The sequence below is a fragment of the Perognathus longimembris genome, chromosome 21, assembly GCF_023159225.1.
Source record: "Perognathus longimembris pacificus isolate PPM17 chromosome 21, ASM2315922v1, whole genome shotgun sequence".
Taxonomy (NCBI): Eukaryota; Metazoa; Chordata; class Mammalia; order Rodentia; family Heteromyidae; genus Perognathus; species Perognathus longimembris.
Window position 1 is genome coordinate 23,680,200 of NC_063181.1, and position 18,333 is coordinate 23,698,532.

General features: G+C 43.9%; 1 pseudogene; it reads left to right on the forward strand.

The window, feature by feature from the left end:
* The first annotated feature begins 8,889 nt into the window (after positions 1-8,889).
* On the forward strand, positions 8,890-9,572 carry LOC125339423 (annotated as a pseudogene).
* The last annotated feature ends 8,761 nt before the right edge of the window (positions 9,573-18,333 follow it).

The window sequence follows — 18,333 nt, forward strand, 5'->3', positions numbered from 1 at the left end:
CCAAGTATCAATGACTTATGCCTGTAATTCTAACTGTAAGAGTTTATTAGACCTTGCCAGAAAACCACGCAGACATCCAGGTATAAAGAACAAAGAAAAAGTTTATTGCCAGCAAAGGGACGGTCAAGACCCCTTCTCACAAGGGAGAAGTGTCAGCTATTGTCTGAGGTGACCTATATAACACATAGGGGCTAGGAGGGGCTAGAGGGCAGAGACACCGGGGTAGACACTGGGACTTAGGGCTGCTGCCCAAATAGTAAATAAAGGGTCTTAGAGATGCCCAGACCTGAAGGTCACTCTAAGGGGATCTTGCTACTCCAAAGAAGTGCCATCTCGAGGTAAAGGGAGGTAGAGGCCTTTACTAAATGTGTCTAGTGTTGCCCAGGAAAGGAGTGTGCTAAATTAAGAGAGAGAAAGCTACTGGGCCAACACTATTCAAGAGGCTGAGATCATGGTTCATGGATCATGGTTCAAAGGCATCCCGGGCAGGAAAGTCGGCAAAACTCTTACCTCCAATTAACCAATAAAAAGCCAGAAGTGGAGCTATGGCTCAAGTGGTAAGCACCAGCAGCCTTGAGTGAAAAAGCTAAGAGAAAGTACTGCTGCCCTGAATTCAAGCCCAGTACAGCATGTGCACAGACACACTCACACGCTTGTGTGTCTGCACACACACACACACACACACACACACAGAGCCAAATTCAAGAATAAAAACAGGGCTGGGTGCCGGTGACTCACACTACTCAGGAGGATGGCAGTTCAAAGCCAGCCCAAGCAGGAAAATCCGTGAGACTGTTATCTCCAATTAACCACCAGAAAACCAGAAGTGGCTCTGTGGCTCAATGTGGTAGAGAGCTAGCCTTGAGCTAAAGAGCTCAGTGACAGTGCCCAGACCCAGAGTTCAAGCCCCATGACTGACCAAAAAAAAAAAAAAAAAAAAATACAAGGAAGAAAAACAAAGGTTGAGGATTTAGCTCAGTGGTAGAATGTTTACCTGTATGTGTGAACCCTAGGTTCTATTTTAAGGAAGGAAGGAAGGAAGGAAGGAAGGAAGGAAGGAAGGAAGGAAGGAAGGAAGGAAGGAAGGAAGGAAATTAGGATTTAAAGCATTCCAAATTTGTGAAAAATAAATATATGTGTGTATATATGTATATATATATGTGTGTGTGTGCATATATATATATTCCATTTGAAAACTAAAGAAAACTTCTAAAACCAACTAAGATGCAAGAACATTGAGGAGAAGAGAGCCCTTGAGGCAGAGTGATTTCAGTCAGAGGACTGAGTTTGAAGTTCTGTTCCACTGGTTCATAGTTCTAAATTATCAAGTGGCAAGATTCCCTGCAAAACAGGAATAACTTAGTATTACTGTGAGTTTTCATGAGGTAATATATATTTGAAAATTCTACCCTACTGTATGAAAAATGCCACGTTCTGAATTGTTCTGAATCATGTGCAACCAATTTGCCTGGGTAGGGAAAAATGGAAGCTCAGTAGTGCTTGGGGTCTCCTCCTTGTCTCTAGGATCCCTCAAGAATCACTGTTAAGTCCATGCTATTGAAAAAGCCACAGATAAACCTCTAGCCTCAGCACCCTGCGTCACTGCAAAGACCCAGGCAGAACTCCAGAAGCTGGGTCCCAAAGACCTTCAGCCTCTGTCTCCCGAGTTGGTCACACAACCACCTGAGGCCCTTCTTCCCCTCACCTCTAGGAGGCATGGTGTCGCTGATGGAGCTGCCTCTCCCTAACACAGGAGCTACACCACCTCGATTCAGTAGCCAGCCTTGGGGGGCAGTCCAAGTCTCTAGGACTTTCTTCCACTCCAAAAGGTCTGTTGTGCATTCCTAAAGACAGCTCCCCCACAATCCCCAGGATGAGTCAAGAGAGCCCAAACTGGAATGGTGGAGTAGAGTAAAACATCAAGAGGGGACAATGAAACAAAACTACTTTCTCAGCAACTCGTCCTGAAAACCGCAGCCCTCAATGAGCAGTGACCAGGACCCAGAGGCCAGAAGCTGGACTGGGGGACGTACCTCCATCAAGAACGCCCAGCTGTTGCTTTAGGCGTGATTCATTTGGGTGTTCCTTTAATTTTATCCCCCCAGGCCAGTAGATGGAACCAGCTTTCTGCGTGTGCATCCTTCTACGATATGGTCACCTCAGTCATCTGATGATAAACTTCTGTCTCGCTGTGAAGGGGACTGTGGGGTCATTCACTAGCACCCCCAGCCTGTCTCCAGGCATTGTTGTCTCCTCCTTCTCCCCCTCCTCCCCCTCCTCTTCTGCAAATCCCCACTCTCTTCTCCCTCCCCATTCTCCATCACCTCCCTCAGCCTCCCACTGGGTGCAGCCCCTCACCTCCTCACAGATGCTCACCAATAGTGGGAGAGGGAGTGGAGAGGGGCTAGGGAAGAAGAAAGATCTGGCTTTCAAGGAACACATGTCCTGTGTGCATAATCTCCTTGAACCTTGTGTAGTCCTCTGAGGCTCTTCTTTGTGTCCACAGTCATACTGCTAAAAACAGAGCCAGGCCCTGCACTTCGCTCTCGGGAGCCTGATCCCTGTAATGCCAGGGGAACTTGCAAGCCTTGCAGACCACTGGCTGACTCTTCTGAAGGCCTGACTCCTTCGCCTTGGAAGGAAGCATTTTCCTCAGCCCATTGGGAAGGCACTTGCTAAGGAACCCAGCTGTCTGCAAAGGGGATCTGGGGCTCCAGGAATGTGCTATGGGGTAACATCAGTGCTGTGGCCATAGCTGAAACCTCCAGGCCAAGAGGACTGCCTTGGAGCCAAAGGCAATGCGTTTCCTATGAGGGACCAGCCCAGGGTAGCGCCACTGCCAACTGGACTCCAGAAGGCTGGAGCAGAAATGAAAGGAACACCATGTTTCTCCCTACTTCTTTTTAAGGTTTTCTCCAGTTTTCATTTTTCTTATGAGAATCACTGTTTCCAAAATGCCAGCAAAAAAAAAAAAGGAAAAACTGCGGGGTTTTGTTAAAAGATCTTGAGATAAGAAGAAAGAGGAGAAGGAGGAGGAGGAGGAAGAGGGGGAGGAGGAGGAGGAGGAAGAAAGACAACCAATATTGACAAAGAACATCTAGAAATTTCATCATGCTTTTCAGCCTCCATGAATCATAAACATTAATTTAACTTGCTGGATAAATTGGTAATAAAATTCCCTTTGTATTAGGGATGTGGTAAAATTAATAGGCTGTAAGCCAGAGTAATTCTTGAGTGGCTTGACTGCTAGCACCTGTGACTGCCACCTAATGGGCTTTGGCCATGAATCCTGAGGCAGCAGTATTACTGATTAGTATGGCATTCCCAGTGTCCACAGGCAGTGTGGCCCAAAGTAGGCGTTCAATCATCATTATTGTAGAACCAAAAGTCAATCTACATAGCACCAAATTAAAACCCAGAAGCCACAATCTGACTGAAATCAGTTAGATCTTAATGTTAAGAAATATTAAAATGTTTTTTTAATATCATTGGGACCAGATTTCAAGTTTCTTTCTGATTTCCCTAGGGATTCTAGAAAACCTTTCCAAGATGTCTCAGTTTTTGAAGACTTCTGCTCCCTTCATGTGATCTCACTGATAGTTACATCTAGTTCTCTGAGTGAGAACAAATTACAACGTTTAAACATTCACTATGGCAAAAACATGCACTAATTTCATCACTAACCCAGAACAAAAAAAACCCTCACATCAGTTAAAGGTCTATGATGTTAAAATATGTTTCACAAATGCATAATAAATCCCAGGGATCTAAGGGACTGGCTCACTCAGTGTCATACGTTGAGAGTGATGTTTCCCTGGTATTTTATGTTCTTGTAACTTCATGAGATTTTCAGTCAAGGCAAGTAGAAAAGACATCATTGTAAAAGCAATCCTTCCCTAGAAGACAGCTAGAAAGACCCCTCGCCCATGTGGGTACATTCTGTTACATGTCTGTTTACATGAGATCCTTCAACCATAGTGTGGACAATCTCCGTAGAATGCTCTGCTCACTCACCTATTGTAGGCCATCCAAAGATAGATTTTCTGAGCCTTTTAACTCACCCTATTTCATCATTTGTGCATTGTTGAAGTTTTAACACATTCATTTCATGCTATAGTCCTACTTGCAGGAAAAGATGGTTCTAAACTAAATGGATGCTGTACTCACTGGAAAGGCAATGAAAGGTTTTGGTTAAAGGCCCTGATTACTCCCTGTCAAATTCTCTGTACTTGAGAACAGTGGAATCTGAGAGAAGCAGGTCATTCTTCACTGAGAGCCAGAGAAGGCATCCACGAACATCTTGCTGACATTGACTTTGTAGAGCTAATCATGAAACTGCAGGACCACCTGTCGAAAAGCAATTATTTCTATGTCGGCATTATTTCAGCCACATTACACGTGGATGATAAATCTTCTTCTGGTCACTTAGAACCAAGACAGAATGGCATTTCATTCACCAACTCTGAGGTGAAATTAGAAGGAAAACTTGAATGTAATTTAGTGAAAATATCCATAGATTGAAATGAACAGTTTATTAAGTGAAATGACACTTCCTCCCCCTCTTTCTCACGTAGACTTTTTTTCATACTAGATATTATCATATGAATATACTTAATTGTCAGTCTCTGTCCCAAAAGAGGGGTTGTGAAAAGTCATTGGAGGTTTTTATTCTCTACCTAGTCTCATGGCCCCCTAGCCTAGGAGTCTAGCTAGTGAGCACAGTAGAACTGTAAAACAGGGAGAGATTCTTATTACTTTGCAAACCCATTCCTAAGTGAATCTAGTGATTGCAGTAGCCTGTCAACCTGCTGGTGATAAAACCTTCCCAATAAAACCTCTTTATCTCCAAAGATAAAGAAACGAGGCTCAGAGTCCAATCTCCAGGCCTCTTATACCCTTCCAATTTTTAAAACACCAGCTAAGAACATTATTTTAAAAACCAATGGTGAGAGGTTGCCCAACAGACCAACCCTTACACACACACACACACACACACACACACACACACACACACACTCACAGCCCTTGCCATCTGTCTCCATCATAATCCTGGTCTTGGCCAACTGGAAAGACCATAAGGCCTTGTCTCCATTTTGCCCCTGAATTCTCCTCAACTTTCCATGGTGCCTTGCTGAAGGTGACAACTCAGTGGCATAAGATAAGGTATGCAAACATACTAGAAGGCCCAGAACAGTTCTGACAAGCAAGCTATGGGGTCAGTGGAATTTAGCCTCTAAGCCAGATGGGAAGGTAGAGGCACATCTGTTTCCCAGGGCAGACATCTGCAAGTAGAAGGGTCTGTGCCTGTCCAAATGCCCCCTCAAGCAGTATCTCTCATTCCTCCTTTCAGGAGCTGTTTTTGCACATACTTACTGAGAGCCCCTCAAGCGCTTATTGTTGACAGTCTGTGCTTTATGACTGCTCCAGCACACCACAAAAGAAGGAAGATTTCCAGGTCATTTCTTGAGGTACAACCCCTCACTAGAATTTGAGAAATGTCCTGCTGCGTGCACATCTACACAAGACCAAGATCATTTGCAATGGAGGCACAGACTTTAAATAAATACTAGCCAAAATATGTTGTACAAGATGAAAAATGATGCAAATGGCTTCTTAATCCACTCCTGCTACAGTGACAAAATCCCTTTGACTAGGAAATTTATAAACAGTAGAAATTAATTTGTCACACCTCTGGAGGCTGGGCAGCCAGGGGCTGTGGCAGACTCTGTTTCTGGTGACGGCCCATTTCTCATGACGCTTGGGGAGAGAAGCGGGGAGAGAAGGGACACTCACTTTCTCAGCCCTCAAGTGGTTTCTAATCCCATTCAGGATGGAATCCAGGAATGTGCAGTTTGAAAGGTTTCCTTATGGTTTATTATGCTTGCACTCATATTTGGAAATCATTGCATTTGTGCATCCATGATGCCGGTTCTCGCCTGTAAAGCACTTGACCTAGATTGTATTCTCGAATCTATTGCTGCCTATCTATTACTGACTATCCATCCAGGAAATAGAGAAAAATCTAATCTGCAGCTAGACATTTGTCTAATATTCTTAGAAATCTTGAGATCAGAAGGTCCAGATAAACCCAGCGCTGTTTATCAACCAACACCTGGGCTGCAAACGGCAGCCATCAGCATTTCTGTCAGTGCTGTGCTGCAATGTGTCAGAGGGCCTGAGAGCCACAGAAATGTTTGTCCCCCTTACTTGTGTGTAAGGACAGGGGAACATGCTAAGTTTCAAGGAGTTAAGAACTCTCTTCTCTCTTCTTTGCAATATTCTAAATCAAATCTGCAGTCTGCCTTCAGGCTCAGTTAAGCCCAGCATCCTCTGAGGTGTTCAAATCTCCAAAGGTCTCAGAGTCAATCACTGAAACCACTCACTGAACAGTAAAGCCAATTCGCTTGTCCAGTGATGCAGAGCCTACAGTGCAAACAAGAGAATGCTCTGGAATGGGATTGAGGAGTGCATGCTGAACACCTTGGCAATCCCCCAGGAACTAGGTGTCATGATTTTATCTTTTTTTTTTTTTTTGCCAGTCCTAGGCTTGGACTCAGGGCCTGAGCACTGTGCCTGGCTTCTTTTTGCTCAAGGCTAGCACTCTACCTCTTGAGCCACAGCACCACTTCTGGCCATTTTCTATATATGTGGTGCTGAGGAACGGAACCCAGGGCTTCATGTGTAGGAAGCAAGCACTCTTGCCACTTGGCCATATCCCCAGCATGATTTTTATCTTTAAAACAAGAATATTGAGACTCAAAGAAGGTAAGTAAGTGGATGGTGATCACATGACTTACAAGCAGCATGGCTGTCACCTGACATAGACCACTGGCGCTCTGGACAAGTCACCTTCCAGGCAGGGCACTGCCTCAGGCTCTGTCCAGACCATCACAAGGGTAAGCACTTAGTAACTTCTGCCTTTGTGACCTCCATACTAAGCACAAGGTCTCCCCCATCTCTCAATGAGGGAATGTTCACCCCAACGAGCCACCACTATGAGGTATATAGGTAGACATATGGTCTACCTATATGCCAGTAAGCCACCACTGATATTTATGATGGTGACTATGAGTCCAGGAAAATAGTTGTGCTTACACATATTTGGGAGAGAATTTTAATTGCTATTATGGCAATAAAACCTAAGAGACTTAGGGGAATTTGTTCAGGATTTTAAAGCATTTGTATGAAAGACTTTATTCACCCTTATCCTATATATAGGCCCAGGTACCCTGTGACATTTACTAAGGTCATTCAGACGAAGGGTTCAAGAGTTAAATGACTACTCCAAGGCAATCTCCCTAAGTTGACCCCCATCCTCCACCACCAAGGTTGGACCTAGACTACAAATCTCAGCAAAAAGACACCCGAGGTATTGTCCAGCACAATCTCTCCAAATTACCGATGAGGAAAGGGAGCTTTGGATTTTGAAAACCATTATCCCTTCCCACTAGTTGCTACCAATGAACCGCTTTCCATGAGTGCCTTCTCCAGTAAACACATCTCAGCAGCCCCCAAGGGGATCTAAAAAGACATCTGCAGCCTAACCTTCCCTAAGAATTCCCAAGACCAGAGGTGACTTTGGTCATTACCTCCTTGGCTGTACTTCAGTTTCCACAGCTTAGGCTTGGAAGCCTGTCTGCTAAGGAATGCTGGGAAGGGCTGGTGTTGGAGGGTAAGGAGAAGGGACATTGCATTAGGCTTTGCCAAGGGTGCACCAGGAAGGGAGGAGAGGTTTTACTGATCCTAGGGGAGCTTGGGATCCTGTCAGTGGACTCCACTGGAATGTGGAAATTCATGGCCCTCCCCTCCCTAGCTCTTGTGAAAACCAGAAAGTGAGTGCTCAACCAGTGTTTTAGAAGGGGCTGCACCCCTGTGCTCTCTATGCATACCTGCCTAGGGAGCATTTGGACTCTGGTACTTTCAGTAAGGAAAGAGGCAAGATTTCTTGAAAATTCAAAACAGTGTTAAGCAGATTGGTAGAGAACTAATAAAGAACTGAAGCCTACAGCAATTGGAAACTTCCTTCTGATTTCCTGGAGTTGGGAAAGCACAAAGCAGGGATGAAAGTCTCTCAGTGCCCTTCAGGGACAAGAAAACATCCAAGAGTGATCTAGAGACAAGAATGTGACAGAGTTCATGGAAAAATTATATGAACATTTAACGTTATTGAAGCTCATCCTCAGCTGTTTTGGGAGATAGATTCTTATGCTCAGAGAAGAAAAAATGACTTAATATTGTAAAAGCTAATGAATATCATCCATAGGATTCTGGAACAAAATAATATGCTTTATATTTCCAGAGATCTTTTATTATTTGAAGATTTCAATATCAGAGCATTTGGCCAATATTACCTTTTTTTAAAATCATGTTTCCTTTATAAAACTTTCCCTTGATATCTTCAGACTTGTTACTTTACAGGGGAAAAAAAGAATCTCAAGAATGCCTGGGCAAGAATGGAGTTGAAGCTGGGCACAGTGGGTCACTCCTGTAATCCTAGGTACTCAGGACGCTGAGATCAGAAGAACTGCAGTTCAAGAGGGCTTGTGCAGGTTAAAGATTCACAAGACCCCTTCTGTACTCATAGCTGCGCTCAATGGTCAGTACCTGTCATCCCAGCTGCAAGTATACAGGAGTCTGAGATCCAGAGGGTCTTGGTTCCAGGATACCCTTGATGGAAAAATTCATACAACCCTCATTTAAACCGACAAGGCTGGCTGTAGTGGTTCATGCATGTCTTACCAGCTACAACAGGAAATGCAAAACAGAGGGTCACTGTTCAGAACTACCTGGACAAAAAGCCAGACCCTATGTCAAAAAATAACCAGAGCATGGCTTAATCAGTAGAGCACCTGTCTTTTAAGAAGCCCTACATTCCTCTTTCCAGCCAGCGCCTAGCGATGGGCATCTCTCGGGACAACTGGCACAAGCGCCTCAAGACCGGGGGCAAGAGGAAGCCCTACCACAAGAAGCGGAAGTATGAGCTGGGACGCCCGCCGCCAACACTAAGATTGGCCCCCATCGCATACACACAGTCCGAGTTGGAGGTGGCAACAAGAAATATCGTGCTCTGAGGCTGGATGTGGGCAACCTTTCCTGGGGCTCTGAGTGTTGTACTCATAAAACAAGGATCATTGATGTTGTCTACAATGCATCCAATAACGAGCTGGTCCGCACCAAGACCGTAGTGAAGAACTGCATTGTGCTCATTGACAGCACACCGTACTGACTGTGGTACGAATCCCACTATGCACGGCCCTTTGGCCGCAAGAAGGGGGCCAAGCTGACTCCTGAAGAGGAAGAGATTTTAAACAAGAAGAGATCCAGGAAAATTCAGAAGAAATACGATGAAAGGAAAAAGAATGCCAAAATCAGCAGTCTTTTAGAGGAGCAGTTCCAGCAGGGGAAGCTTCTTGCCTGCATTGCATCCAGACCAGGCCAGTGTGGCCGAGCAGATGGCTATGTCCTAGAAGGTAAGGAGCTGGAATTCTGTCTGAGGAAAATCAAGGCCAAATAAAGTCATCTATCATACTTAGCTCATGTAATAAAGGTCTTTATTGTCTAAAAAAAAAAAAGAAGCCCTACATTCAAACCCCAGTCCTACCAATTAAAAAAGAAAAAAAAAAGGACTAGAGAATGTGGCTTAGCGGTAGAGTGCTTGCCTAGCATGCAAGAAGCCCGGGTTTGATTCCACCACATAAACAGAAAAAGCCAGAAGTGGCACTGTGGCTCAAGTGGTAGAGTGCTAGCCTTGAACAAAAGAAGCTCAGGGACAGTGCACAAGCACTGAGTTCAAGCCCCAGGACTGGTTAAAAAAAAAAAAAAGGACTAGAGTTGAATCTCACGATGTAAAAGCTTAGGGAAGAGATTACATTACAACCCTGAATACTTCTAACTCTCCCTACTAGCTTCACATGGCTCTATCCTCTGAAATATCGCAGTAGTCCTGTTCTCTCAGCCAGGTAGTTTGGGAGAGAATTCCACATTACACAGCCATGCTCATTTGCTGTTATCAAGACTTTGCATGGAGGTTTATGGGTTTGTTGTTGCTGTTGTTTCTGTTACATTCCTGCTTTTTCAGGCATCACGAATTTTCAAAATGTTTTTGACTACAAACGAATTTGAACCCTGGTTGAGGCCCTTAGGTCATTGGTGGTATGTCCTTGATGGGGATTAAGAGACCTCAGCCCCACTTTTTCCCTTCCCTTTCCTGCCATAAGATTAGTGTTTTTACCCTCCCACGTTCTGCCATAATTTTTTGCTCACCACAGGCCCAAAGGTGGTTGATCATAGACTGAAATCTTCAAAACTGGGGACCAAAATATTTTCTCTGGGGAGCTGATATTCTCAAAAATTTGTTGCAATGTCCACTTCTGGTTTTCTGGTGGTTAATTGGAAATTCGATTCTCATGGATTTCCTGCCCAGGCTTGCTTCTAATTGTGATGCTCAGATCGCAACCTTCTAAGTAGCTAGGATTATAGGCATGAGTTTCTAGTGCCCAGTATCATGCGATTCTTTTTTAATTAATTAATTTTTGCCAGTTCTGGAGCTTGAAATCAGGGCTTGAGCACTATCCCTAGCTTCTTTTTGCTCAAGGCTAGCACTCTACCACTTGAGCCATAGCACCACTTCTGGCTTTTTCTATATATGTGGTACTGAGGAAGCAAACCCAGGGCTTCATGTATGTGAGGCAAGCACTCTACCACTAGGCCATATTCCCAGCCTCTCATGAGATTCTTTATCTCCAGTTAACGACCCAAATGCCGGAAGTGGAGCTGTGGCTCAAGGGGTACGGTGACAGCTTTGAGGAAAAAAAAAAAATGTTCAAGGACAGTGCCCAGGCTCTGACATGTAGACACAGACACACAGACACAGACACAGACACAGACAGACACAGACAGACAGACAGACACACACACACACACACACACACAGTGGCTTTGTTACTCTCTTTCCTAATCTTTCTTTTTATCTTATTTTATTTTATTATTATTATTTTTTTTTTTTTTTTGCCAGTCCTGGGCTTGGACTCAGGGCCTGAGCACTGTCCCTGGCTTCTTTTTTGCTCAAGGCTAGCACTCTGCCACTTGAGCCACAGTGCCACTTCTGGCCATTTTCTATATATGTGGTGCTGGGGAATTGAACCCAGGGCTTCATGTACATGAGGCAAGCACTCTTGCCACTAGGCCATATTCCCAGCCCCCCTAATCTTTCTTATGCTTACTAATAATGAGGAAACAGTCTTATCTCTAAGAAGCCTGCCAGTAAAACAATTCCATGGATCTATGAGGTTAAAGAACTGGATCATTAGAAATGAACTAGTAATGGAATACTACATAGTGATTAGGAATGGTGAAATATTGTTATTCGCAGGGAAATGGTCAGAACTTGAACAAATAATGTTGAGCGAGACAAGCCTAGAACACAGAAAACAAAGGGGCATGATCTCCCTGATATATGACTGTTAAGATGGGGTGATGGAGAGACAGTAGAGACCAGGTCTGTGAAACCAAAAACTGCTTGTCAAATGGTATTTCCTCTCAGGATTGGCTCAGCGACCCAACACTATGTAACTAAAACCAAACAACTACTCAACATATAAAGGTCAAAAATTGACCTCTCAGTGGAATACAATAGCTCAAAACCTATGTATGTACATTCATATAAGACTACTGTCGACATATTGTCTAATGTCGATATTACATTTAAAGCCCTAGGCGAATTTTCTTTGGCGTAGTCCACGTGGCTACTGTATATGTTCTTGGTACATTGGGTATTGTATATATGTCTACCTGACCTAGGGAAGGGAAAGAAAAACAGGGTGTAGGATATCACAAGAAATGTACACACTGCCCTACTATGTAACTGTACCCTTTTTGCACAACACCTTGTCAAAAAATTTTTGTTTAATTAATAAATAAATTACAAAAAAAAGAGTTATTCCAGGCCAGATGGCATGGTTCATACTTGTAAGTCCAACTATTCAAGAGACAAAGATAGGAAAAACACAGTCTGAGGCTGGCTCAGGAAAAGTCAACATGAGTCCTTATCTGAAAAGTAAAATAGTAAAGGCACTGGGGCTGGGGCTCAATTGCTAGAAAGCTTGCTTTTCTTAGGAAGTGAGAGGCCAGGAATTCTATCCCTGCTCCACCAAAATTATCCTTAAATCTTTGTCATTTTGAGTGTCAACAGAATGTCAAAATTTGACTATGAATCAGAGCCCAACCATAGGACAAGACCAAAGTCAGGCACTCAGAGGCAAAACAAAAGTCTTCTCTCTTTTTGTTCTATTAATGCCTTCGGGGAGATAGGAGAAACATTAATTTTAATTATCTGAGCCCAGACCAAATCCTCCCTCTCTTCTTCCTTTCCACCTTTCCTCTCTCCCCTTTCTTTTCTTTCTTTCTTTCCTTCCTTCCTTCCTTCCTTCCTTCCTTCCTTCCTTCCTTCCTTCCTTCCTCCCTCCCTCCCTTTCTTCCTTCCTTCCTTCCTTCCCTCCTCTCTTCCTTCCATCCTTCTTTCCCTCTTTCCTTCCTTCTTGAAATCCAACTTCTGCTCAATCAAGGAGTGACTTATATCTTGAAAGTTACCAAAGTTTTTCATCAGTTAGAAATTCACAGCACTAAGAAATGTACTCACTGCTTTATATATGAAACTGTAACCCCTCTGTACTTCACTTTGACAATAAAGAAAAAAAAATTAAGGCAAAAAGGTAAAAAAAAAAAAAAAAGAACTGAACTAGTAGCCTTTTGAATGGATCTATTACATCTCTTCTATCTGAACCAACAACTTGAGAATTTATGACACCTGTCTCCTAAGATGACCGAAGGTGACAAGTTAATCTAGAATCCTATGACTGAGAGCTTCTAGGCCCAGCCCAGTGCCTGCCTTGAGTGGCAGGAGAGCAGTAAGCAAGCCCATCTTGTGATTGCAAGTTGAATCCTCTGACTAACATGACTGTTCACTCACTTGCTGAGAAGTGCCACTCACGACTGTCTTCCTTCCACACTAATGTACAAATTCATGATCCTAGAAGCAGGAGAACTTGGTTTTCCTCTTTCTCATTAGTAGTTCTCATTCCAGGTGACAATGAGAAAAGAAATATTCTCATCCTCTTTATGCTGTAGCTTGGAAAGATAAATAAATGTGCCTAGAAATTCCTCACTCTCCTCATTCTGCATCCAAGCCCTGTAGAATCAATTTTGCCACACTGCATCCTACTGAAATCAATGGAATAAGTGCCTGAATTCATTTCCATGAGACTTGGCATTGTAAAAAATAATTGGATCTCACTGCACTCTACCATTCCTTTCAGGAAACAGAGAAAATGTGCCTTTGCTAGCAGGTGGGGGTGACAACTCGCCTAAGTGCTGGTGGGCTTCACCCTGTGTTTTCCATATTGTCTTGTCAAGAGGAGCTATTATCAAGTCCCAAATGAGTCTGGCAGGAGTACCCTCAATGAGGTGTTTAAAACTGCCTTCCCTGGTGAGAATGAAAACACTTCTTTTGTTCCCATCTTTAAAATTAACTGCATAGTATTACCACCACCAATGAGGTGTTTAACATCAAAATTGCCTTCCCTGGTGAGAAGAAAAACACTTACTTTGTTTCCTTCCTTAAAATTAATTGGGGTTTTTAAAAACTCATCCTTATTCAACCAGCAGTTGAATAGAAGAAAAAGAAGATGGGATTTTTTTTTTTTTACAATGTTGTCTTGGGTTAGCTCTTAAGTGGTGTTTAGCAAGTTCTTCCTGTTTAAATCACTTGCTGCATACTATTCTGTCCCTTTTGTTTTTCTCCTCCACCCCTATAGTGTAGTGTTAGCCTCAAGCCTGTGGCCCTTGGCAGGAAGTTAATTAATAGATACTTAGTAGAATAAAAGAATGACTACCTCGACCTAGATATTCTTTTATTAGCTTGCAAATTTCTCACAAGCCTACTCTACTTGTTCTATAAGGGTAAAGAAATAGCTTGATAAAAATGAAAATTGCTGGGCACTGATGGCTCAAGCCTGTCATTGTAGCTACTCCTAGTGTCTGAGATATGAGGATCACAGTTTGAAATCAGCCTGGGCAGGAAGGTGGTCTGTGGGACTCCTTATTTCCACACACACACACACACACACACACACACACGTGTGTGTGTGTGTGTGTGTGTGTGTGTAAGATATTGATTCAAGTCCAGACTGGGTAAAAGCAGGAGACCCTATCAAAAACCAACTAAAGCCAGAGCACTGGTGGCTCAGGCTTGTAATTCTAGCTATTCAGGAGGCTAAGATCTGAAGACTGCAGTTCAAACGCAACCAGGTAGCAAAGTCTATGAAACTCTCATTTCCAATTAACCACCAAAAAGCGATGGGGCTGTGGCTCAAGTGCTAGCTAGCTTTGAGCCAAAAAACTCAGAGACAGCTCTCAGGCCCGGAGTCAAGCCCCAGGATAGCACAAAGAAAAAATAAACTAAAGCAAAAAGGGCTGAAGGGGGCTGGGAATATTGCCTAGTGGCAAGAGTGCTTGCCTCATATACATGAAGCCCTGGGTTCGATTCCTCAGTACCACATATATAGAAAAGGCCAGAAGTGGGGATGTGGCTCAGGTGGTAGAGTGCTAGCCTTGAGCAAAAAGAAGCCAGGGACAGTGCTCAGTCACTGAGTCCAAACCCCATGACTGGCAAAAAAAAAAAAAAAAAAAAAAAGGCTGAAGGGATGGGTCAAGTGGTAAAGCACTTGTCTAGTATTTGCAAAGCCCTGAATTTACTCCCCACTACTGCCAAAAACAAAAAAATTGTTTCTAGTAGTAACATCTGAGAAGGCTTGATAGATGGCTAAAGATGCTCCTTTCTTCTTTCCTGGGGGAATCAGATCCAGCCCTGTTATAATGGTGAATTATAATAGGCGTTTGTCTTTGTAATGTTGGGTATTCTATGCTCACTGCCTCTTGCCTGCAGCTGAGTGCTAATGGCAAAAGACGCCAAGTCTTACCTGAAGGATTTGCCTCTTCCCTCTAGGCCCATTCTTTCTATATATCTAAAGATGGAATATGAAGGATTGACCTCCATCCTATTGTCTAAGGTGCATACAGGCACCAGGCAAAACCCCAGGTATGCACAGACCTGCTTTAATGTGCAGGCAAGGCAATTCACCTAAGCCTAGCTGTAAATAGCCCATTGTGGGCCCAATGGAAAAGCCCCCAACTTCCTAAACCCAAGGGCTTTTTCATTAACATCTGCCTCCTTGCTCAGACCCCATATAAGCTTGATCCCAAAATTCACTCCCTCGCACAACCTCCAAACCAACAGGAAGGTCTGTGCCCCTCACTGGCAATGAACAGTCCTAGCCTATTCCTCTTCCATTCTCTTCCATTTTTCCTAACATTACCTTTTCCAGGTCAAGCTCTAGGTTAGGACTAGTAACAATCAGTTATTCCTCACCAGAGCCATCTTCATCCAAATAGATGAAGAATCAGTCTACTTCATCTCCAGAAAGGCAATGCTCCAAAAGCAACCAACCAATTATGAAAAGAAGAAGGAACCAAGAGAGTTTGCTTCCCATGTCCTGCCTACTTTACTTCCAAGGCTAAATTGCTTGGATTGGGGCAGGGGAGGGAAGGAAGGGAAACACAAAGATAGAGAAGGAGGGGCTGGAGATATGGCCTAGTGGCAAGAGTGACATGAGGCCCTGGGTTCAATTCCCCAGCACCACATATATAGAAAATGGCCAGAAGTGGCGCTGTGGCACAAGTGGTAGGGTGCTAGCCTTGAGCAAAAAGAAGCCAGGGACGGTGCTCAGGCCCTGAGTCCAAGCCCCAGGACTGGCCAAAAAACAAACAAACAAACAAAGATAGAGAAGGAATAAAACCCTAAAATGTTTGAGGGCAAGATGACTCATGCTTCATCACCTGTAGTATCCAGAATCATTTCCATCACCTGTAGTATCCAAAATCATGATACCATTCACAGTACCCCTTCTCCTGAATGGCAGTCTCCAGACTGCATAGCATGTCTGGGCAGGTGGACCTGAAACAGCCCAACAGAGCATTCCCAGAAGGTACAATGAGCAATGGAATACTCAGCTATGCCTAAGTGAGCCTCAGACCTGTTGAGAGCCTGTGTGCATGTAAGGCCAATACAGCAATGATTTACATAGGTCCCACCTTCATCCCCTTTGCCTCAATACCACATCAGGGGCTGGAAATATGACCTAGTGGTAGAGTGCTTGACTTGCATGTATGAAGCCCTGGGTTCAATTCCTCAGCACATATAGAAAAGGCCAGAAGTGGTGCTATAGCTCAAGTGGTAGAGTGCTAGCCTGGAGCAAAAAGAAACCAGGGACAGTGCTCAGGCCCTGAGTCCAAGCCCTAGGACTGGCAAAAAAAAAAAAAATCAATACCACATCAACTGCCTGGGGTGGATTCTCATGTTTGTAGAGAGGAAGTAAAATCCTGGGCTTTCTGAGACTGTTTCCATCACTTGGTGAGACAAACTCTTAAGAGAGTAAATAAATAGAGTCATAGAAAAATAGAGACAGCTCCCCTATTACCCAGCAGCCCCACTTCTGGGCATCTACCCAAAAGATTACAAGCAAATCCACACTAAAGCCACCAGTACAGTGATGTTCAATGCAGCACAATTAGTCATTGCTAAAATATGAAAACAGCCCTAATGCCCCTCAATAGATGAGTGGATCAAGAAAATGTGGTACATATACACAATGGGATTCTATGCCTCTATCAGAAAGAATGGCATTGCCCCATTGGTAGGGAAATGGAAGGACTTGGGAAAACCATACTAAGTGAAGTGAGCCAGACCCAAAGAAACATAGATTCTATGGTTTCCTCACTGGGAATAATTAGTACACGTCTAGGATAGTCCTAGAAGAAGATCACAATAACTCAATAGCTATGTACATATGAACATATAAGATGATGCTAAGCAAAATGAACTACAAGTTATGGAAACAAGTGGTTAATTATTGTTGTTATTTTCAACATACCATGAAAAATTATGCCTTTTTCTTTTGTCTTTCTTCCCCATGGTTTTACCCCTGATATCTCTGTAACTGATTTTTGTAATGGGGAGGCCAGATCTGCCCAGTGCCATTAATAGCTGTGGAGGGACTTCAGGTTGACTCCAGCTCAGATTAGAGCAGAAGCCAACTTCATCTCCACTAAGCCCTCCCCCACCCTATTCAGGGAAGCTCCCTTTACTATGTAGATTGACTACCTGAGGCCTGGGAGCTTCAAGGGAACCTGTGTCCTCTTTATTATGATAAGTTATGTAGATTAACCACCTGAGGTCTGGGAGCTTCAAGGGAACAGGCTGTGAGTAGGCATATCCGCCTGCATCATGTGAGCCCCGCCAAATCCATGCGTCAATTCTAACTAGAATGATAGGTTAGTTCAAATGAATATTATGAGACAGACTGTAACTCTATTGGCCACCTGCGTGCGGCCTAGCATGCTCTGTAAGTGTTGTATCTTCATTGGTCACCTGCGTGTGACAAGTTTGTCTGTGATGTTTGCCTTATAACCAGGCTGGAAGGCCACACGGGGGCGGTCCCAGCTCCCGAGTCTGGGCCGCCCAGGTGTGTACAAGCCCAGCTCCCGAGTCTGGGCTCCACACGTGGTCGGCAGTTTCGGCTCCCAAGTCCGGGCTGCGACCAAGGCCGGTCGGTTCACTTTTTGTTCACTTTTTACTTCCCCAATAAAACTGTCTTTTTGTCACCTTGTAGCTGGAGACTGTGTGGTGGACTCTTGGGGGAACCAGGAATCCCTTCCCTTGGGGGGAACCCTGTTTCATTGTAGCGAACCCCCACTCTACTTCAATTTTGGTATCCTGAATATTGTATTTATGTGTATTAGAACTAGGGAAGGGAAGGGGAACACCAAAATGGAGAGACAACAGATAAAAGACAAACTAATGCAACAACAATACTTACAAAACTATATGCTGTAAACCAACTATACAACTTGTAAGAGGGAGGGAAATCGGGAGGGGGGAAAGTGGAGGAAAATGAGAGAAGAGGTAACAAGTTGGATAAGAAATGTATGCACTGGGCTGGGAATGTGGCTTAGTGGTAGAGTGCATGCCTCGTATACATGAAGCTCTGGGTTAGATTCCTGAGCACCACATAAACAGAAAAAGCCGGAAGTGGCGCTGTGGCTCAAGTGGTAGAGTGCTAGCCTTGAGCAAAAAGAAACCAGGGACAGTGCTCAGGCCCAGAGTTTAAGCCCCAGGACTGGCCAAAGAGAGAGAGAGAGAGAGAGAGAGAGAGAGAGAATATGAAACTGTAACCCCTCTGTATATCACTTTGACAATAAAGAAATAAATAAATTTAAAAG